Source organism: Balaenoptera physalus, assembly GCF_965194825.1.
Source record: "Balaenoptera physalus genome assembly, chromosome: X".
In the NCBI taxonomy this organism is placed as follows: Eukaryota; Metazoa; Chordata; class Mammalia; order Artiodactyla; family Balaenopteridae; genus Balaenoptera; species Balaenoptera physalus.
In genome coordinates this window covers 67,555,903-67,580,419 of record NC_138903.1, presented here as the reverse complement: position 1 = coordinate 67,580,419, position 24,517 = coordinate 67,555,903, and the positions used below count along the sequence as shown (strand labels likewise).

General features: G+C 38.3%; 1 long non-coding RNA gene across 1 annotated transcript; it reads left to right on the top strand.

Moving 5' to 3' along the window:
- The first annotated feature begins 593 nt into the window (after positions 1 to 593).
- Positions 594 to 23,791, top strand: LOC309653129. Its single transcript, XR_014259002.1, has 2 exons — positions 594 to 3,608; positions 7,658 to 23,791. It is a non-coding gene; the product is annotated as an uncharacterized lncRNA (long non-coding RNA).
- Positions 23,792 to 24,517: the final 726 nt, after the last annotated feature.

Below are 24,517 nucleotides of genomic sequence, written 5' to 3'. Positions count from 1 at the left end.
TGAAGTCTATTTTGCCTGATACCAGTATAGCTACTCCAGCTCATATTTGGTTACTATCTTCATAGTATATTTTTCATCCTTTTACTTTCAATCTATTTGTGTTTTTGAATCTAAAGTTTGTTTCTTGTGGACAGCATACAGTTAGGCCATATTTTTTATCCATTCTGCCTATCTCAGCCTTTTAATTGCAGTGTTTAATTCATTTACATTTACTTTACTTATTAATAAGCTAGGATTTATGTCTGCCATTTAGCTATTTGATTTTTATATGCTTTTTTGTTTCTCTTCTCCTCCATTACTTCTTTCTTTTGTGTTAAATAGATATTTTCTACTGTACCATTTTAATTCTCTTATTGTTCCTTTACTATATTTTTCTATTTTGTTGTCTTAGTGATAACCCTAAGGATTATATTTTACATATTATAACAATCTGGTTCAGATTAATAACAACTTAATTCAATAATATACAAAACTGTGCTCCTATAAAACTCAATTATTTCCCCCATTTGGGCCATTCCCCTCTTCAGTGTTTATTGTTGTTTTGTTTGTTGTTGTTTACTGAATTTTTGAAACTAATTTTGTAAAGTCTGTATTCTATATCTTATGTGGTCACTGAAGTCTCTGCTCAGTTAGCTTATATGTTAGCTAATGATTGGACAAAGATTTTCAAACACCTAGAACCAATGAGTCTCTCAGTGGTTGCCAAGGGGCTATTTGTGTATATGTGTTATGGCCTACTTCACTTTCTGCTTGATCAGAGCCTCTACATAAGTTATAAGTGTCAAGGCGGTGTCTTCTCAAGTCTTTTCTGAGTATGCATACCATCCTGGGAATGCACAGAGTCCAATGCATGCATGTTGTTTCCAAATTCTCAGGAATACGTCAAAGCTTTTCAAAACCCCTATGGACATCTTATTCTACAACTTTTCTTTTTAAGATTTTTTGTTAGTCTAATGTTTCTCCTATCTGTTGTGCACCATCTCTGTGAAGTTAAATTATTGCCTTTGATTCCCTTTGATTGTTTTTAACAAATGTCCCAGAGGGGAAAAAGTCTTTTCCACTGGACAAACTCCGAGTCAAGTCAAATAAAGACAAGTTTGCAAGGAGGGTTTTCCAGCAAACCTCCAGAGAGTTTAAATAGTGAAAATTATCTGGGAATGAAGCTTTGAAAGAGTTTGCTTCCCATTCTTCCACCACTGATGGCTTCCAGGCTGATAGTTTTTACCATAATTCTGATCTCTTGGAGCTCAGGAACACTGCAGAAGTGGAAGCAGAGTGTGGAACTAGGGCAAGTTATAATGCCAAGAAACTGACTATTCTTACTGAGATTCAGCTGTTTATCTTGAGTCTCTTGTATTTCCTCATTGCTTCAAGCTTTTGATTAATTTTCAGAGTTCTGAAAAAGTTGATTATGACTTTTTAAAAGATCAGTGATCTCCATTACTTTTATGGAGTAGAGAATTTTCAGAGGTTCTTTGCTCTCCCATTTTCACCAGTGTTACCTTGCTTACATTTGAAACATAGTTAATTGTGCTAAAGATGATCTGGAATTATAAAACCAGTAAATGCATCAATAATTCTTATTTGAAAGGCACATTTTGATAAAATTATACTATAAAATGATATAAATTAAGTAACAAATATTAAAAATTGAATGAATATTTTTGACCTTTATACCCTTGCATTTTTTATACTATCTAAATTGACATCTAAGATGAATTTCAGGCAGAGGAATTAAAATTTAATCTCTTCTATTTTAAAATTTGGCACTGTGCTGTTTGTTTTCTCCATGTATTTTCCATAAATAGAAAATATTTTTCACAAATTTAATCCACAGTATTTCACACTGTTAGATAAGTGCCTCTCCAATTTTTTTTAATTTTATTTTATTTATTTATTTTTCATACAGCAGGTTCTTATTAATTTTCTATTTTAAACATATTAGTGTAGATATGTCAATCTCAACCTCCCAATTCATCCCACCACCACCATGTCCCCCTCCGCTTTCCCCCTTGGTGTCCATACGTTTGTTCTCTACATCTGTGTCTCTACTACTGCCTTGCAAACTGGTTCATCTGTACCATTTTTCTAGATTCCACATTTATGCGTTAATATATTATATTTGGGATTTTTTCTGACATATTTCACTCTGTATGACAGTCTCTACGTTAGTCCACGTCTCTATAAATGATCCAATTTCGTTCCTTTTTATGGCTGAGTAATATTCCATTGTATATATGTACCACTTCTTCTTTATCCATTCGTCATTTGATGGGCATTTAGATCGCTTCCATGACCTAGCTATTGTAAATAGTGCTGCAATGAACATTGGGGTGCATGTGTCTGTTTTTTTTAACATATTTATTGGAGTATCATTGCTTTAAAAAGTTGTGTGATTTTCTGATGTATAACAAACTGAATCAGCTATATGTATACATATATCCCCATATCCCCTCCCTCTTGCATCTCCCTCACACCCTCCCTATCCCACCCCTCTAGGTGGTCACAAAGCACCAAGCTGATTTCCCTGTGTAATGCAGCTACTTCCCACTAGCTATCTGGTTTACATTTGGTAGTGTATATATGTCAATGGTACCCTCTCACTTCGTCCCAGCTTACCCTTCCCCCTCACCGTGTCCTCAAGTCCATTCTCTACCTATGTGTCTTTATTCCTGTCCTGCCCCTTGGTTTGTCAGAACCATTTTTTGTTTTTTTGATTCCATATATATGTGTTAGCATATGGTATTTGTTTTTCTCTTTCTGACTTACTTCACTCTGTATGACAGAACCTAGGTCCATCCACCTCACTACAAATAACTCAATTTCGTTTCGTTTTATGGCTGAGTAATATTCCGTTGTATATATGTGTCACATCTTCTTTATCCATTCATCTGTTGATGGACACTTAGTTTGCTTCCATGTCCTGGATATTGTAAATGTTGCTGCAATGAACATTGTGGTACATGACTCTTTTTGAATTATGGTTTTCTCAGGGTATATGCCCAGAAGTGGGATTGCTGGGTCGTATGGTAGTTCTATTTTTAGTTTTTTAAGGAACCTCCATACTGTTCTCCATAGTCGCTGTATCAGTTTACATTCCCACCAACAGAGCAAGAGGGTTCCCATTTCTCCACAACCTATCCAACATTTGTTGTTTGTAGATTTTCTGATGATGCCCATTCTGACCAGTGTGAGGTGATACCTCATTATAGTTTTGATTTGCATTTCTCTAATAATTAGTGATGTTGAGCAACTTTTCATGTGCCTCTTGGCCATCTGTATGTCTTCTTTGGAGAAATGTCTATTTAGGTCTTATGCCCATGTTTTGATTGGGTTGTTTGTTTTTTTAATATTGAGCAGCATGAGCTGTTTATATATTTTGGAGATTAATCCTTTGTTCATTGATTCATTTGCAAATATTTCCTCCCATTCTGAGGGTTGTCTTTTCATCTTGTTTATAGTTTCCTTTGTTGTGCAAAAGCTCTTAAGTTTCATTAGTTCCCATTTGTTTAATTTTGTTTTTATTTCCATTACTCTAGGAGGTGGGTCAAAAAAGATCTTGCTGTGATTTATGTCAAAGAGTGTTCTGCCTATGTTTTCCTCTAAGAGTTTTATAGTGTCCTGTCTTACATTTAGGTCTTTAATACATTTTGAGTTTATTTTTGTGTATGGTGTTAGGGAGTGTTCTAATTACATGTTTTTACATGTAGCTGTCCAGATTTCCTGACACTATTTATTGAAGAGACTGTCTTTTCACCATTGTATGTCCTTGCCACCTTTGTCATAGATGAGTTCACCATAGGTGCGTTGGTTTAACTCTGGGCTTTCTATCCTTTTGCATTGATCTATATTTCTGTTTTTGTGCCAGTAACATATTATCTTGATTACTGTAGCTTTGTAGTATAGTCTAAAGTCAGGGAGTCTGATTCCTTCAGCTCGGATTTTTTCCCTCAAGATTGCTTTGGCTACTCGGGGTCTTTTGTGTCTCCATACAAATTTAAGAATTTTTTTCTAGCTCTGTAAAAAATGCCATTGGTAATTTGATAGGGATTGCATTGAATCTGTAGATTGCTTTGGGTAGTATAGTCATTTTCACAATTGATTCTTCAAATCCAGGAGCATGGTATATCTCTCCATCTGTTTGTGTCATCTTTGATTTCTTTCAACAGTGCCCTATAGTTGTCTGAGTGCAGGTCTTTTATATCCTTAGGTAGGTTTATTCCTAGGTATTTTATTCTTTTTGTTGCAATGGTGAATGGGATTGTCTCATTAATTTCTCTTTCTGAACTTTCGTTGTTAGTGTATAGCAATGGAAGAGATCTCTGTGCATTAATTTTGTATCCTGCAACTTTACCAAATTCATTGATTAGATCTAGTATTTTTCTGGTGGCATCTTTCGGATTCTCTATGTATAGTGTCATATCATCTGCAAACAGTGAAAGTTATACTTCTTTTCCAAATTGGATTATTTTATTTCTTTTTCTTCTCTGGTTGCCGTGGTTAGGACTTCCAAAACTATGTTGAATAATAGTGGTGAGAGTGGACATCCTTGTCTTATTCCTGATCTTCGTGGAAATGCTTTCAGTTTTTCAGCATTGAGAATGATGTTTTCTGTGGGTTTATCATATATGGCCCATATTATGTTGACGTTGGTTCCTCTGTGCCCACTTACTGGGGAGTTTTTATCTAAATGGGTGTGGAATTTTGTCAAAAGCTTTTTCTGCATCTATTGAGTTGATCATATGGTTTTTTTCTTCAATTTGTTAATATGGTGTATCACAATGATTGGTTTGCATATATTGAAGAATCCTTGCATTCCTGGGATAAGCCCCACTTGAAAATGCTGTATGATTTTTTTAATGTGCCGTTGGATTCTCTTTGCTAGTATTCTGTTGAGGATTTTTGCATCTTTGTTCATCAGTGATATTGGTCTGTAATTTTCTTTTTTTGATATATTTTTCTGGTTTTGGTATCAGGGTGATGGTGGCCTCATAGAATGAGTTTGGGGATGTTCCTTCCTCTCTAAATTTTTGGAAGAGTTTGAGAAGAATGGGTGTTAGCTCTTCTCTAAATATTTGATAGAATTCACCTGTGAAGCCTTCTGCTCCTGGACTTTTGTTTGTTGGAAGATTTTTAATCACAGTTTCAATTTCATTACTTATGTTTGCTCTCTTCGTGTTTTCTATTTCTTCCTGGTGCTTCAGTCTTGGAAGGTTATACCTTTCTAAGAATTTGTCCATTTCTTCCAGGTTGTCAATTTTGTTGGCATAGAGTTGCTTGTAGGAGTCTCTTACGCTGCTTATTATTTCTGTGGTGTCCATTGTAACTTCTTTTTCATTTCTAATTTTTTGGATTTGAATTCTCTCCCTCTTTTTCTTGATGAGCCCAGCTAAAGGTTTATCAATTTTGTTTATCTTCTCAAAGAACCAGCTTTTAGTTTTATTGATCTGTGCTATTGTTTTCTTTGTTTGTATTCCATTCATTTCTGCTCTGATCTTTGTGATTTCTTTCCTTCTGCTAACTTTGGGTTTTGTTTGTTCTTCTTTCTCTAGTTCCTTTAGGTGTAGGGTAAGATTGTTTATTTGAGATTTTTCTTGTTGCTTGGGTTAGGCTTGTATTGCTATAAACTTCCCTCTTAGAAGTGCTTTTGCTATATCCCATAGGTTTTGGATCATTGTGGTTTTGTTGTCATTTGTCTCTAGGTATTGTTTGATTTCCTATTTGATTTCTTCAGTGATCTCTTGTTTATTTAGTAATATTGTTTGTGTCTGTATGTGTCCCTACGTCTGAAGTGGGTCTCTTGTAGACAGCATATATACGGGTCTTGTATTTGTATTATTCATTGAGCCTGAGTCTTTTGGTTGGAACATTTAATCCATTCATATTTAAGGTAATTATCAATATGTATGGTCCTATTGCCATTTTCATAATTGTTTTGGGTTTGTTTTTCTAGGTCCTTTTCTTTTCTTGGGTTTCCCGCTTAGAGAAGTTTCTTTAGCATTTGTTGTAGAGCTGGCTTGGGGGTGCTGAATTCTCTTAGCTTTTGCTTACCTGTAAAGCTTTTGACTTCTCCATCGAATCTGAATGAGATCATTGCCAGGTAGAGTAATCTTGGTTGTGGGTTCTTTCCTTTCATCAGTTTAAATATATCGTGCCACTCCCTTCTGGCTTATAGAGTTTCTGCTGAGAAATCAGCTGTTAACCTTATGGGAGCTCCTTTGTATGTTATTTGTCATTTTTCCCTTGTTGCTTTTAATTATTTTCCTTTGTCATTTTTTTTGTCAACTTGATTACTATGTGTCTTGGCATGTTTCTCCTTGGTTTATCCTGCAGGGGACTCTCTGCACTTCCTGGACTTGGGTGGTTATTTCCTTTCCCATGTATGGGACTTTTTTTTTTTAACATCTTTATTGGAGTACAATTGCTTTATAATGGTGTGTTAGTTTCTGCTTTATAACGAAGTGAATCACTTATACATATACATATATCCCCATGTCTCTTCCCTCTTACGTATCCCTCCCTCTGTCATTCCCTAACCCACCCCTCTGGTGGTCACAGAACACTGAGCTAATCTCCCTATGCTATGCGGCTGCTTCCCAGTAGCTACCTATTTTACATTTGGTAGTGTATATATGTCCATGACACTCTCTCACTTTGTCCCAGCTTACCCTTCCCACTCCCTGTATCCTCAAGTCTATTCTCTAGTAGGTGTGTGTCCTTATTCCCGTCTTGCCCCTAGGTTCTTCATGACCATATTTTTTTTTTAGATTCCATATATATGTGTTAGCATAAGGTATTTGTTTTACTCTTTCTGACTTACTTCAGTCTGTATGACAGACTCTAGGTCCACTCACCTCACTACAAATAACTCAATTTCATTTCTTTTTATGCTGAGTAATATTACATTGTATATATGTGCCACATCTTCTTTATCCAGTCATCTCTTGATGGACACTTAGGTTGCTCCCATGTCCTGGCTATTGTAAATAGAGTTGCAATGAACATTGTGGGACATGAATCTTTTTGAATTATGGTTTTCTCAGGCTATATGCCCAGTAGTGGGATTGCTGGGTCGTATGGTATTTCTATTTTTAGTTTTTTAAGGAAGCTCCATACTGTTCTCCATAGTGGCTGTATCAATTTACATTCCCACCAACAGTGCAAGAGGGTTCCCTTTTCTCCACACCCTCTCCAGCATTTATTGGTTGTAGATTTTTTGATGATGGCAATGCTGATTGGTGTGAGATGATATCTCATTGTAGTTTTGATTTGCATTTCTCTAATGATTAATCATGTTGAGCATCCTTTCATGTGTTTGTTGGCAATCTGTATATCTTCTTTGGAGAAATGTCTATTTAGGTTTCTGCCCATTTTTGGATTGGGTTGTTTGTTTTTTGATATTGAGCTGCATGAGCTGATTGTAAATTTTGGAGATTAATCCTTTGTCAGTTGCTTCATTTGCAAATATTATCTCCCATTCTGAGGGCTGTCTTTTCATCTTCTTAATGGTTTCATTTAAGGTGCAAAAGCTTTCAAGTTTCATTAGGTCACATTTCTTTATTTTTGTTGTTATTTCCATTTCTCTAGGAGGCGGGTCAAAAAGGATCTTGCTGTGATTTATGTCATAGAGTGTTCTGCCTATGTTTTCCTCTAAGAGTTTGACAGTGCCTGGCCTTACATTTAGGTCTTTAATCCATTTTGAGTTTATTTTTCTGTATGGTGTTAGGGAGTGTTCTAATTTCACTCTTTCACATGTAGCTGTCCAGTTTTCCCTGCACCACTTATTAAAGAGGCTGTCTTTACTCCACTGTATATTCTTGCCTCCTTTATCAAACATAAGGTGACCATATGTGCATGGGTTTATCTCTAGGCTTTCTATCCTGTTCCTTTGATCTATATTTCTGTTTTGGTGCCAGTACCACACTGTCTTGATGACTGTAGCTTTGTAGTGTAGTCTGAAGTCAGGGAGCCTGATTCCTCCAGCTCCGTTTTTCTTTCTCAAGATTGCTTTGGCTATTCGGGGTCTTTTGTGTTTCCATACAAATTGTGAAATTTTTTATTCTAGCTCTGTGAAAAATGCCAGTGGTAGTTTGATAGGGATTGCACTGAATCTGTTGATTGCTTTGGGTAGTAGAGTCATTTTCACAATGTTGATTCTTCCAATCCAGGAACATGGTATATATCTCCATCTGTTTGTATCCTCTTTAATTTCTTTCATCAGTGTCTTATAATTTTCTGCATACAGGTCTTTTGTCTCCTTAGGTAGGTTTATTCCTAGGTATTTTATTCTTTTTGTTGCAATGGTAAATGGGACTGTTTTCTTAGTTTCACTTTCAGATTTTTCATCATTAGTGTATAGCAATGCAAGAGATTTCTGTGCATTATTTTTTTTATCCTGCTACTTTACCAAATTCATTGATAAGCTCTAGTAGTTTTCTGGTAGCATCTTTAGGATTCTCTGTGTATAGTATCATGTCATCTGCAAACAGTGACAGCTTTACTTCTTTTCCAATTTGGATTTCTTTTATTTCTTTTTCTTCTCTGATTGCTGTGGCTAAAACTTACAAAACTATGTTGAATAATAGTGGTGAGGGTTGGCAACTTTGTCTGGTTCCTGATCGTAGTGGAAATGGTTTGTTTTTCACCATTGAGGACGATGTTGGCTGTGGGTTTGTCATATATGACCTTTATTATGTTGAGGAAAGTTCCCTCTATGCCTACTTTCTGCAGGGCTTTTATCATAAATGGGTGTTGAATTTTGTCAAAAGCTTTCTCTGCATCTATTGAGATGATCATATGGTTATTCTCCTTTAGTTTGTTAATATGGTGTATCACATTGATTGATTTGCGTATATTGAAGATTCCTTGCATTCCTTGGATAAACCCCACTTGATCATGCTGTATGATCATTTTAATGTACTTTTGGATTCTGTTTGCTAGTATTTGTTGAGGATTTTTGCATCTATGTTCATCAGTGATGTTGGCCTGTAGTTTTCGTTCTTTGGGACATCTTTGTCTGGTTTTGGTATCAGGGTAATGGTGGCCTCGTAGAATGAGTGTGGGAGTGTTCCTCCCTCTGCTATATTTTGGAAGAGTTTGAGAAGGATAGGTGTTAGCTCTTCTCTAAATGTTTGATAGAATTTGCCTGTGAAGCTATCTGGTCCTGGGCTTTTGTTTGTTGGAAGATTTTTAATCACAGTTTCAATTTCAGTGCTTGTGATTTGTCTGTTCATATTTTCTATTTCTTTCTGGTTCAGTCTCGGCAGGTTGTGCATTTCTAAGAATGTGTCCATTTCTTCCAGGTTGTCCATTTTATTGGCATATAGTTGCTTGTAGTAATCTCTCATGATCATTTGTATTTCTGCAGTGTCAGTTGTTACTTCTTTTTCACTTCTAATTCTATTGATTTGAGTCTTCTCCCTTTTTTTCTTGATGAGTCTGGCTAATGGTTTATCAATTTTGTTTATCTTCTCAAAGAACCAGCTCATAGTTTTATCAATTGTTGCTATTGTTTCCTTCATTTCTTTTTCACTTATTTCTGGTCTGATCTTTATGATTTCTTTCCTTCTGCTAACTTTGGGGGTTTTTGTTCATCTTTCTCTAATTACTTTAGATGTAAGTTTAGATTGTTTATTTGAGATATTTCTTGTTTCTTGACGTAGGACTGTATTACTATAAACTTCGCTCTTAGAACTTCTTTTGCTGCATCCCGTAGGTTTTGGGTCATGGTGTTTTCATTGTCGTTTGTTTCTAGGTATTTTTTGATTTCCTCTTTGATTTCTTCAGTGATCTCTTGGTTATTAAGTAGTGTATTTTTTAACCTCCATGTGTTTGTATTTTTTACAGATGTTTCCCTGTAATTGATATCTAGTCTCATAGCATTGTGGTTGCAAAAGATACTTGAAACGATTTCCATTTTCTTAAATTTACCAGGGCTTGATTTGTGACCCAAGATATGATCTATCCTGGAGAACGTTCCATGAGCACTTGAGAAAAATGTGTATTCTGTTGTTTTTGGGTGGAATGTCCTATAAATATCAATTAAGTCCATCTAGTTTAATGTATCACTTAAAGCTTGTGTTTCCTTAGTTATTTTCATTTTGGATGATCTGTCCATTGGAGAAAGTGGGGTGTTAAATCCTCTACTATGATTGCATTACTGGCGATTTCCCCTTTAATGGTTTTAAGTATTTGCCTTATGTATTGAGGTGTTCCTATGTTGGGTGCATAAATATTTACAATTCTTATATCTTCCTCTTGGATGGATCCCTTGATCATTAGGTAGTGTCCTTCTTTGTCTCTTGTAATAGTCTTTATTTTAAAGTCTATTTTGTCTGATATGAGAATTGCTACTCCAGCTTTTTTTCAATTTCCATTTTCATGGAATATATTTTTCCATCCCCTTATTTTCGATCCGTATGTGTCCCTTGGTATGCAGTGGGCCTCTTGTAGACAGCATATATATGAGTCTTTTTTTTGTATCCATTGAACCAGTCCGTGTCTTTTGGTTGGGGCATTTAATCCATTTACATTTAAGGTAATTATTGATATGTATGTTCCTATTACCATTTTCTTAATTGTTTTGGGTTTGTTATTGTAGGTCTTTTCCTTCTCTTGTGTTGCCTGCCTAGAAAAGTTCCTTTAGCATTTGTTGTAAAACAGGTTTTGTGGTGCTGAATTCTCTTAGCTTTTGCTTGTCTGTAAAGGTTTTAATTTCTCCATCAAATCTGAATGAGATCCTTTCTGGGTAGAGTAGTTTTGGCTGTAGGTTTTTCTCCTTCATCACTTTAAATATGTCCTGCCTCTCCCTTCTGGCTTGCAAAGTTTCTGCTGAAAGATCAGATGTTAACCTTATGGGGATTCCCTTGTGTGTTATTTGTTGTTTTTCCCTTGATGGTTTTAATATCTTTTCTTTGTATTTAATTTTTGATAATTTGTTTAATATGTGTCTTGGCGTGTTTCTCCTTGGATTTATCCTTTATGGGACTCTCTACACTTCCTCTACTTGACTGTTTCCTTTCCCATATTAGGGAAGTTTTCAACTATAATTTCTTCAAATATTTTCTTAGTCCCTTTCCTTTTCTCTTCTTCTTCTGGGACCCCTATAATTCGAATGTTGGTGCATTTCATGTTGTCCCAGAGGTCTCTGAGACTGTCCTCAATACTTTTCATTCTTTTTTTCTTTATTCTACTCTGCAGTAATTATTTCCACTATTTTACCTTCCAGGTCCCTTATCAGTTCTTCTGCCTCAGTTATTCTGCTATTGATCCCTTCTAGAGAATTTTTAATTCCATTTATTGTGTTGTTCATCTCTGTTTGCTTGCTCTTTAATTCTTCTAGGTCCTTGTTAAACGTTTCTTTTATTTTCTCCATTCTATTTCCAAGATTTTGGAACATCCTTACTATCATTATTCTGAATCCTTTTTCAGGTAAACTGCGTATTTCCTCTTCATTTGTTAGGTCTGGTGGGTTTTTACCTTGCTCCTTCATCTGCTGTGTGTTTCTCTGTCTTCTCATTTTGCTTAACTTACTGTGTTTGGGGTCTCCTTTTCGCCAGCTGTGGGTTCATAGTTCCCGTTGTTTTCAGTGTCTACCCCCCAGTTTCTAAGGTTGGTTCAGTGGGTTGTGTAAGCTTCCTAGTGGAGGGGACTAGTGCCTGTGTTCTGGTGGATGAGGCTGAATCTTGTCTTTCTGTTGGGCAAGTCCACATCTGGTGGTGTGTTTTGGGGTGCCTGGGGCCTTATTATGATTTTAGACAGCATCTCTTCTAATGGGTGGGGTTGTATTCCTGTCTGACTAGTTGTTTGGCATAGGGTGTCCAGCCCCGTAGCCTGTTGGTCATTAAGTGGAGCTGGGTCTTGGCATTGAGATGGAGGTCTCTGGGAGATTTTCACCATTTGATATTATGTGGAGCTGGGAGGTGTCTTGTGGACCTATGCCCTGAACGTGGCTCTCCCTCCTCAGAGGTACAGCCCTGATGCCTGGCTGGAGCAACAAGAGCCTGTCATCCACAGGGCTCAGAAAAAAAGGGAGAAAAAGAAGGAAAGAAAGAAAGAAGTAAATAAAATAAAATAAAATAAAAGTTATTAAAATAAAAAATAATTATTAAAAAAATTTTTAAATATAATACAAAAAAAGAAAGAAAGAAAGAAGAGAGCAACCAAACCAAAAAACAAGTTCACCAATTATAACAAGCTCTAAAAACTATACTGAAAAAACAAACAAGTACAGACAGAACCCTAGGACAAATGGTAAAAGCAAAGTTATACAGACAAAATCACACACAAAAGCATACACATACACACTCGCAAAATGAAAAAAAGTGAAAGAAATATATATATTGTTGCTCCCAAAGTCCACCTACTCAATTTGGGATGATTCATTGTCTATTTAGGTATTCCACAGATGCAGGCTACATCAGGTTGATTGTGGAGATTTAATCCACTGCTCCTGAGGCTGCTGGGAGAAATTTCCCTTTCTCTTCTTTTTTTGCACAGCTCCTGGGTTTCAGCTTTGGATTTGGCCCCACCTCTGCGTGTAGGTCGCCTGAGGGCATCTGTTCTTCGCCCAGACAGGATGGGGTTAAAGGAGCAGCTGATTAGGGGGCTCTCTCACTCAGGCCGTGGGGAGGGAGAGGTACAGGATTCGGGGCGAGCCTGTGGCGGCAGAGGCTGGCATGACGTTGCAGCAGCCTGAGGTGCACCGTGTGTTCTCCCAGGGAAGTTGTCCCTGGATCACGGGACCCTGGCAGTGGCGGGCTGCACAGGTTCCCAGGATGGGAGGTGTGGATAGTGACCTGTGCTTGCACACAGGCTTCTTGGTGGCTGCAGCAGCAGCCTTAGCGTCTCATGCCCGTCTCTGGGGTCCACGCTGATAGCCGCGGCTCATGCCCATCTCTGGAGCTCCTTTAAGCAGCGCTCTTAATCCCCTCCCCTTGCACACCAGGAAACAAAGAGGCAAGAAAAAGTCTCTTGCCTCTTCGGCAGCTCCAGACTTTTTCCTAGACTCCCTCCCAGCGAGCTGTGGTGCACTAGCCCCCTTCAGGCTGTGTTCATGCAGCGAACCCCAGTCCTCTCCCTGGGATATGACCTCCGAAACTGGAGCCTCATCTCCCAGCCCCCACCCGTCCCAGCAGGTGAGCAGACAAGCCTCTCATGCTGGTGAGTGCTGGTCAGCACGGATCCTCTGTGCAGGAATCTCTCCGCTTTGCCCTCTGCACCCCTGTTGCTGTGTTCTCCTCCATCGCCCCAAAGCTTCCCCTCCGCCACCTGCAGTGTCCGCCTGCAAAGGGACTTCCTAGTATGTGGAAACCTTTCCTCCTTCACAGCTCCCTCCCACTGGTGCAGGTCCCGTCCCTATTCTTTTGTCTCTGTTTTTTCTTTTTTTTGGCCCTACCCAGGTACGTGGGGAGTTTCTTGCCTTTTGGGAGGTCTGAGGTCTTCTGCCAGCGTTCAGTAGGTGTTCTGTAGGAGTTGTTCCACATGTAAATGTATTTCTGATGTATTTGTGGGGAGGAAGGTGATCTCCATGTCTTACTCTTCCACCATCTTGAAGCTCCTCCGAACGTGGTGATTTTTGTCTCTAAATTAGTGAGTTTTTGTTTCATCTGAAAATTAACCACCTGCTGACAGGATGGACCTCGCAGTACCACCGGGTCTGTCCTCTCCGAGTACTCAGCCTGTGCAGCCGCAGTTTCCCACGCTCCCGAGCTGTGGGTGTCTGTGCACCGATGCTCTCGTCTGCCACTAGAGGGCACTCCTGCCCCAGTCGTCCCAGACTACCAGCCTCAGAGGGTAATAATGGGGAGGGGGCGGCCGCAGTGACTTCTGGGATTTGTGGTCCCGGGGAAAGGATTGCGGAAGCAAAAAGCGTTAAGAGTTGCCTCTTCCCTGCCAGCTTCTCTGGATGGTTCGGACACCCCAGATTGGCCAACCCCCTATCTTGGGAGACCTTAGGGACGTTTTTGACTATAATCTCTTCAAATACCTTCTTGGGTCCTTTCTCTATCTCTTCTCCTTCTTGGACCCCTATAATGTGAATGTGGGTGTATTCAACATTGTCCCAGAGGTCTCTTAGGCTGTCTTCATTTCTTTTCATTCTTTTTTCTTTATTCTGTTCCGTGGCCGTGAATTCCACCCTTCTGTCTTCTAGGTCACTTACCCGTTCTTTTGCTTCAGTTATTCTGCTATTGATTCCTTCTAGTGTGTTTTTCATTTCAGTTATTGTATTATTCATCTCTGTTTGTCAGTTCTTTAATTCTTCTAGGTGTTTGTTCTTTAATTCTTCTAGGTGTTTGTTCTTGAATTCTTCTAGGTCTTTGTTAAACATTTCTTGCATCTTCTCGATCTTTGCCTCCATTCTTTTTCTGAGGTCCTGGATCATCTTCACTATCATTATTCTGAATTTTTTTTGTAGAAGGTTGCCTATCTCCACTTTATTTAGTTGTTTTTCTTGGATTTTATCTTGTTCCTTCACCTGGTACAAAGTCCTCTGCCTTTTCATTTTGTCTGTCTTTCTGTGAATGTGGTTTTTGTTCCACAGGCTGCAGGACTGTAGTTCTTCTTGCTTCTCCTATCTGCCCTCTGGTGGATGAAGTTATCTCAGAGGCTTATGCAAGCTTCCTGATGAGAGGGACTGGTGGTGGGTAGAGCTGGTGTTGCTCTGGTGGGCAGAACTCAATAAAACTTTAATCTTCTTGTCTGCTGATGGGTGGGGTTGAGTTCCCTCCTTGTTGGTTTTGTGGCCTGAGGCATCCCAGCACTGGAGGCTACAGGCTCTTTGGTGGGGCTAATGGTGGACTCCAGGAGGACTTATGCAAAGGAGTACTTCCCATAGCTTCTGCTGCCTGTGTCCTTGTCCCTGCAGTAAGCCACATCTACCCCATGCCTCAGCAGGAGATCATCTCCTATGGGGTCACTGCTCCTTCCCTCTGGGTCTCATGCACACACTACTTTGTGTGTGCCCTCCAAAAGTGGAGTCTCTGTTTCCCCCAGTCCTGTTGAAGTCTTGCAATCAAATCTCACTAGCCTTCAATGTCTGATTCTCTGGGAATTCCTCCTCCCCTTGCTGGACCCCCAGGTTGGGAAGCCTGATGTGGGGCTAAGGACCTTCACTCCAGTGGGTGGACTTCTGTGCTATAATTGTTCTCCAGTTTGTGCATCACCCGCCCAGTGGTTATGGAATTTGATTTTATTGTGATTGCACCCCTCCTACCATCTCATTGCGGCTTCTCCTTTGTCTTTGGTTGTGGGGTATTTTTTTGGTGAGTTCCAGTGTCTTCCTGTCGATGATTGTTCAGCAGTTAGCTGTGATTCCAGTCCTCTCACAAGAGGGAGTGAGCTCACGTCCTTCTACTCCACTATCTTGAACCAATTGCTCCCAGTGTCTCTCCAATTTTATTTCAGTTGTCTCATCTACAAAAATCCCTGCCTCTCACAGGACTAAAAATTGTTAAGTTCCCATCCAAATACTCAATTCTAAGTACTTTCATTTAATTTTTCTTACTCCACAGTCCCTTGGGCCCCAGAATACATAGCACAATTCTGCATTAAGTAGATAATAGTACCTAACAGTGACCACAGATGCAATTTTCACCTCTCCATTTGTTGGAAATACTATCAACTGTTCCCAAGGAAATGTTGTTTAACCTGCTCTGAAGTGGAAGTTTAAGGATAATGTGTACTACGTTTTCACTGGGAAATTGGTGGGAGGAACAGTGTAACATGGACAGAAACCCTAGAACCCTGGCAGTTTGAGATAATCAGGTTTGCTTTGTGGAGGTTCTAGAATCCTAGAGTAGGAAATAAAAAGGGGCAATATATGAAACCTTTGAAAGTATATCATAATAGGTATTGTCCTCATTCTGATCTCAGTAGACATTGTTGTAACTCAATAGTCAGTCACAAACTTTTTCTTAGCTGCCCCCAGTATATTAAGAGACTTGCTGGCTTCAATAGGGATGAACATCAGGTTAAAGCTGGAAAATAGTACTAGAACAACTACCCAAATGCCCTGCCAGAATGGTTCCCTAAAAGTCTTATAGCTCAAAATCCTTTTTAATTACTTAGAAAACAGAACAAAAAGAACTGAGTTTGGAGAAAGCAGATTTTTTAAATATTACATTTATTTCAATAAATATTTATTGAGTCTCAATGCACACAGAAACATACTAGGCACAATTGTAGGGATTAGATAGAAGAAACTGATACAGATGAAATGACGTGGAGTCTCTACCCTCTGGGATCTTACACCTAAGAAAGGGAAATTTAATACAAAAAGCAATCACACACAAGGCAAAATGTGGGAATTGCCTATGAAAGGTACCATCAGAGCACTCCAAAGAGGTAGAGTTGAGAGACACAGGGTCATTTGAGATGGACCATGAAGTATGGATAGGATTGTCAACTAAGGTGAGTATAGACATTACATGTTGGAAGAAAAAGGAATCCAGAGTGACGTGTGCATTGAGTACCTGCAGGGGAGAAGTGAGTAAGACTTGGAAACTAGTTGAGGACAGATGAAGAAGGACCTCAAAAGCAAGAATAGTTTCTATTTTATTCTGTAGGCCATGGGAAATCACTGGCTGATATTTTTAAAGAAGGGGACTGGCATGAATGAAGTTGCACTTTAGGAAACTTAGTCTTAAGGTCATGTGCAAAAGGAATTACAAAGCTGAGTGGTAGAATGCAGGGCAGACAGCAATGAGACATCTGGTGACACACTGCAAGGGTTTGGACGATAGTAATTTAGGGCAGAACAACACTGCAAAACAAGAAAAGTTTGGTTTTTGTTCCAGTGTGCCCTAGTCCATCACCATCCCCAGGCCTCTACTCCTCTATATCTATTGTCATCTCACCACATAGCATCTAGTGAAACCTATACAAGGTTTCTCTCCTCCTGGAACTTATCTACTCTCAACCCCAGGGCCTTTCTTCATTCCCAGTAGCCCTGGGCCTTTCTTTCTCTTTTTAGCACCTAATCATAGGGTGTTAGACCTCAAGATCATGCAATCAGGTTAATTTGACTCTAGGCTATTTGACTCCAACTTTTTAAATTCTGTACACCATGATGAGGAAACTCAGATAGGAAAGTGACTTGCCCAAAGTTGCATGTAGAGTTAGGGGCTGAAGAAAAAAAGCTAGGGGAAAAAAGACGGAAGGAATTACGATCATTGCACTATTCCTTCCTCTGGATTACACTGTCAGGTCCTCAAGCTGTTACTCACCTCTGAGTAAACTTTAGGCAGCAGCATGTTCGGTTGGTAGCATCTGGTTAGATTCAGCCCTGTTTACCAAGTTTTAGTCAGAACTGCCTGTGCCCTCATCCCCTTCCAGAAAGACTACTCGCTCCCTAGTTAAAATTAGTCCCCAGCTGTCAGAACAGGTGGTACATTGAAAGAGCCTCAGAAAGCAGCACTGTTGAGAGAAGAAGGCAAAAATGGCTGGGGTCTGGGGGAAATCAGATTACTGAGAGGAGTGAGTAAAAAGGAGGCTTTTGGAGCCCCTATCAGACATGACATAAGGGAGTAAATGAGTGCCTGGTAAAACATATATTTAAGAAAGCCTGAAGGGTTTTGATGAGAGGAAAGATGGGATAGTGGACTGGATGGAAAAGTATGAAGGGCACAATTAGGTGTAGAGAGAAATATGTAGGAGTAGTGTAACTAATAGCTTATGGCAATTATTCTCAGAAGAATTGTATTACCAAACAAATTGTATGCTGATCCTCTTCCAATAAGAATACAAAAAGAGGGTGGCATTTTACTAATATAAAGCTAATCTATAGATGCAAATCTTTAATTAATTCATATTACAAAGTTAACCAAAATAATCAAAAGTTAAGGCATTACTGTGCTCCAATATATTAAATTTGATACATGACACCTGTATTTGAGGGTTTTGTTCATTCAAAACTTACACATTTTTAAAACTGCAAACAAAATCTTTTTAGGTGGTGACGTGGCAGATCGTGTGCTGAGAAAGTTGGTGCAGGGCGCAAGAGTAGGGAGGTTCGCACTGTTTTGACTTCATTGGAATCAAACATCAACTGTGACTGTGGCTCCTCCTGCTCCCACCAGCTCTCCTTCAGCTTCTCCCAATTTAGAAGAAAGAGGGTGTATGTTATCATGCTCAGGTGTTGAGAGAGAAAGAAAGCAACAATAATGGCAACTGATGCTGCATCCATGTGGCTGACAGGGTCTTGGTGTCCCAAACAGGTGTCAGGACTGAGCCTCTGAGGTGGGAGAGCCGAGTTCAAGACACTGGACCACAAGAGACCTCCTGGTCCCCTGTAATATCAATCAGCAAGAGCTCTCCCAGAGATCTCCATTTCAATGCTAAGACCCAGCTCCACTCAATGACCAGCAAGCTCCAGTGCTGGACAGCCCGTTCCAAACAACTAGTAAGACAGGAACAAAACACCACCCATTAGCAGAGAGGCTGCCTAAAATCATAATAAGGCCACAGACACCCCAAAACACACCACTGGATGCGGTCCTGCCCACCAGAAAGACAAGATCCAGCCTCATCCACCAGAGCACAGGCACCAGTCCCTTCAACCAGGAAGCCTACACAACCCACTGAACCAACATTACCCACTGGGGGCAGACACTAAAAAAAACAGGAATAACGAACATGAAGCCTGCGAAAAGGAGACCCCAAACATAGTAAGTTAAGCAAAATGAGAAGACAGAGAATTACACAGCAGATGAAGGAGCAAGGTAAAAACCCACCAGACCAAACAAATGAGAAGGAAACAAGCAGTCTACCTGAAAAACAAATCAGAGTAATGATAGTTAAGATGATACAAAATCTTGGAAATAGAATGGAGAAAATACAAGGAACATTTAACAAGGACATAGAAGAACTAAAGAGCAAACAATCAATGATGAAAAACACAGTAAATGAAATTAAAAGTTCTCTAGAAGGAATCAATAGCAGAATAACTGAGGCAGAAGAACGAATAAGTGACCTGGAAGATAAAATAGTGGAAACAACTACCACAGAGCAGAATAAAGAGAAAAGAATGAAAATAATTTAGGACAGTCTCAGAGACCTCTGGGACAACATTAAATGCACCAACATTCGAATTATAGGGGACCCAGAAGAAGAAGAGAAAAAGAAAAGGACTGAGAAAATATTTGAAGAGATTATAGTTGAAAACTTCCCTAATATGGGAAAGGAAACAGTCAATCAAGCACAGGAAGTGCAGAGAATCCATAAAGGAAAAATCCAAGGAGAAACACGCCAAGACATATATTAATCAAACTATCAAAAATTAAATACAAAGAAAAAATATTAAAAGGAGCAACGGAAGAGCAACAATTAACATACAAGGGAATCCCCATAAGGGTAGCAGCTGACCTTCCAGCAAAACCTCTGCAAGCCAGAAGGGAGGGGCAGGACATATTTAAAGTGATGAAAGAGAAAAACCTACAACCAAGATTACTCTACCCAGCAAGGATCTCATTCAGATTTGACGGAGAAATTAAAACCTTTACAGACAAACAAAAGCTAAGAGAATTCAGCACCACTAAACCAGCTTTACAACAAATGTTAAAGGAACTTCTCTAGGCAAGAAACACAAGAGAAGACGTACAAAAATGAACCCAAAACAATTATGAAAATGGTAATAGGAACATACATATCAATAATTGCCTTAAATGTAAATCAATTAAATTCTCCCCCGCAAAAGACATAGACTGGCTGAATGGACACAAAAACAAGATGCGTATATATGCTGTCTACATGAGACTCACTTCAAACCTAGGGACACACACAGACTGAGAGTGAGGGGATGGAAAAAGATATTTGATGCACAAAGAAATCAAAAGAAAGCTGGAGTAGCAATACTTATATCAGCTAAACTAAACTTTAAAATAAACGCTATTACAAGAGACAAAGAAGGACAGTATATAATGATCAAGGGATCAAACCAAGAAGAAGATATAATAATTGTAAATATTTATGCACACAACACAGAAGCACCTCAATACATAAGGCAAACGTTAACAGTGATAAAAGGGGAAATCGACAGTAACACAATCATAGTAGGGGACTTCAACACCCCACTTTCACAAATGGAAAGATCATCCAAAATGAAAATAAATAAGGAAACACAAGCTTTAAGTGATACATTAAACAAGATGGACTTAATTGATATTTACAGGACATTCCATCCAAAAACAACAGAATACACATTCTTCTCAAGTGCTCATGGAACATTCTCCAGGATAGATCATATCTTGGGTAACAAATCAAGACTTGGTAAATTTAAGAAAATTGAAATCATATCAAGTAACTTTTCTGACCACAATGCTCAGAGACTAGATAACAATCAGAGGAAAAATTATGTAAAAACTACAAACACATGGAGTCTAAACAATACACTACTTAATAAACAAGAGGTCACTGAAGAAATCAAAGAGGAAATTTAAAAAAAAACCTAGAAACAAATGACAATGAAAACACAACGACCCAAAACCTATGGGATGCAGCAAAAGCAGTTCTAAGAGGGAAGTTTATAGCAATACAATCTTACCTTAAGAAACAAGAAACATCTCGAATAAACAACCTAACCTTGCACCTGAAGCAATTAGAGAAAGAAGAACAAAAAAACCCCAAAGTTAGCAGAAGGAAAGAAATCATAAAGATCAGAGCAGAAATAAATGAAATAGAAACAGAGAAAACAATAACAAAGATCAATAAAACTAAAAGCTGGATCTTTGAGAAGATAAATAAAATTGATAAACCATTAGCCAGACTCATCAAAAAAAAAGGGAGAAGACACAAATCAATAGAATTAGAAATGAAAAGGAAGTAACAACTGACACTGCAGAAATACTAAGGATCATGAGAGATTACTACAAGCACATACATGACAATAAAATGGACAACCTGGAAGAAATGGACAGATTCTTAGAAATGCACAACCTTCAGAGATTAAACCAGGAAGAAATAGAAAATATAAACAGACCAATCACAAGCACTGAAATTCAAACTGTGATTAAAATCTTCCAAGAAACAAAAGCCCAGGACCAGATGGCTTCACAGGCAAATTCTATCAAACATTTAGAGAAGAGCTAACACCCATCCTTCTCAAACTCTTCCAACATATATCAGAGGGAGGAACACTCCCAAACTCATTCTAAGAGGCCACCATCACCCTGATACCAAAACCAGGCAAAGATGTCACAAAGAAAGAAAACTACAGGCCAATATCACTGATGAACATAGATGTTAAAATCCTCGACAAAATACTAGCAAACAGAATCCAACAGCACATTAAAAGGATCATACACCATGATCACGTGAGGTTTATCCCAGGAATGCAAGGATTTTTCACTATACACAAATCAATGTGATAAATCATATTAAAAAATTGAAGGAGAAAAAACATATGATCTTCTCAACAGATGCAGAAAAAGCTTTTGACAATATTCAACACCCATTGATGAAAAAAATCCTCCAGAAAGTAGGCATAAAGGGAACTTTCCTCAACATAATAAAGGCCATATATGATAAACCCACAGCCAACATCATTCTGAATGGTGAAAAATTGAAACCATTTCCACAAAGACCAGGAACAAGACAAGGTTGCCCACTCTCACCACTATTAATCAACATAATTGTGGAAGTTTCAGCCACAGCAATCAGAGAATAAAAAGAAATAAAAAGAATCCAAATTGGAAAAAAAAGTAAAACTGTCACTGTTTGCAGGTGACATGATGCTATACATCCTAAAGATTCTACCAGAAAACTACTAGAGCTATTCAATGAATTTGGTAAAGTAACAGGATGCAAAATGAATGCACAGCAATGTCTTGCATTCCTATACATTAAAGATGCAAAATCTGAAAGAGAAATTAATGAAACACTCCCATTTACCATTTCAACAAAAAGAATAAAATACCTAGGAATAAATCTACATAAGGAGACCAAAGACCTGTATGCAGAAAACAATAAGACACTGATGAAGGAAATTAAAGATGATACAAAGTGATGGAGAGCTATACCATGTTCTTGATTTGGAAGAATCAACATTGAGAAAATGACTATATGGCCCAAACAATCTACAGATTCAATGCAATCCCTATCAAACTACCAATGGAATTTTTCACAGAATTAGGACAAAAAATTTCACAATTTGCATGGAAAAACAAAAGACCCCGAAAAGCAAAAACAATCTTGAAAAAGGAAAACGGAGCTGGAGGAATCAGGTTCCCTGACTTCAGACTATACTACAAAGCTACAGTAATCAAGACAGTATGTTACTGGCATAAAAACAGAAATATAGATCAATGGAACAGAACAGAAAACCCAGAGATAAACCCACACATATATGGTCACCTTATCTTTGATAAAGGAGGCAAGAATATACGATGGAGAAAAGACAGCCTCTTCAATAAGTGGTGCTGGGAAAACTGGACAGCTACATGGAAAAGATGAAATTAGAACACTCCCCAACACCATACATAAAAATAAACTCAAAATGGATTAAAGACCTAAATGTAAGGCCAGACACTAACAAACTCTTAGAGGAAAACATAGGCATAACACTCTATGACATAAATGACAGCAAGATCCTTTTTGATCCACCTCCTAGAGAAATGTAAATAAAAACACAAATAAACAAATGGGACCTAATGAAACTTAAAAGCTTTTGCACAGCAAAGGAAACCATAAACAAGACCAAAAGACAACCCTCAGAATGGGAGAAAATATTTGCAAATGAAGCAACTGACAAAGGATTCATCTCCAAAATTTACAATCAGCTCATGAAGCTCAATATCAAAAAAACAAACAACCCAATCCAAAAATGGGCAGAAGACCTATATAGACATTTCTCCAAAGAAGATATACAGATTGCCCACAAACACATGAATGGATGCTTCACATCACTAATCATTAGACAAATGCAAATCAAAACTACAATGTGGTGTCACCTCACACCAATAAGAATGGCCATCATTAAAAAATCTACAAACAATAAATGCTGGAGAGGGTGTGGTGAAAGGGAACCCTCTTGCACTGTTGGTGAGAATGTAAATTGGTACAGCCACTATGGAGAACAGTATGGAGGTTCCTTAAAAAATGAAAAATAGAACTACCATATGACCCAGCAATCCCAATACTGGGCATATACCCTGAGAAAACCATAATTCAAAAAGAATCATGTACCAAAATGGTCATTGCAGCTCTATTTACAATAGCTAGGACATGGAAGCCACCTATGTGTCCATCGACAGATGAATGGATAAAGAAGATGTGGCACATATATACAATGGAATATTACTCATCCATAAAAGGAAACAAATTAGAGTTATTTGTAGTGAGGTGGATGGACCTAGAGTCTGTCATACAGAGTGAGGTGTCAGAAAGAGAAAAACAAATACCGTATGCTAACACATATATATGGAATCTTAAAAAAAAAAAACAATGGTTATGAAGAACCTAGGGACAAGACAGGAATAAAGACGCAGATGTAGAGAATGGATTTGAGGACACAGGGAGGGGGAAGGGGAAGCTGGGACGAAGTGAGAGAGTGTCATGGACTAATATATACTACAAATATAAAATAGCTAGTGGGAAGCAGCCGCATAGCACAGGGAGATCAGCTCGGTGCCCTGTGACCACCTAGAAGGATGGGATAGGGAGGGTTGGAGGGAGATGCAAGGGGGAGTAGATATGGGGATATATGTATATGTAGAGCTGATTCACTTTGTTATAATGCAGAAACTAACACACCATTGTAAAACAATTATACTCCAATAAAGAAGTAAAAAAAAAAAAAGCAAAACTTTTTAGGCTTTCTAGATCATTTTTATGAGACCCAAGAATCCACAGAATGTACCTTAAACCACCAGCTTAACATGTACTTTTTCTTGGGTAGTTCACCGTTTAATAGGGAATTCCAAAGAAAAGTCTTCAAGAATTGAATGAATAAATGTTTAAAGGAGAAATTTCAGACAGTAAGCCTCTCAAGAAAGTGTCAAAGGCCCTGAGGGTAGTGTAGGTTGCCAGTAATTTGATAACAAACGTCATATTAAACATTATAATTTTACATCTAAAAAATAAAATGGATCCTATTGCTTTGTAATATAGAATACAAAAATAAAGTCTGGCAAAATGTTCTTGGCTAGTGGTGTATATGAAAAAGATAGCACATAATCTTTAACATGGAGAGCAATGACCCCTTGTCAATAAGCCATATCAAAATCCTGGTGGGGATATTAAATTTTTATCTTTATCAACTAGAAGCATGGGATTTTTAAAGGATGAAAACACTATAGCATACAGACAAAGTTCTTAATAATAGCAAAACAGTAAGAGGACATATAGACTCCAGATCTCTTTTGTGTAATAGGAACTTCTCTTTTACCTAAACTGAAAGAGTTAGATGGGGCTTGGCAAGAGTTTCTACCACTAAAGCAGTTCTTAACATGAGTCGTGGCTTCAGGGCATATCTAAGCTCTTTGAAATTGTATGCAAAGTTTCATGTACATATATGTACATTTTT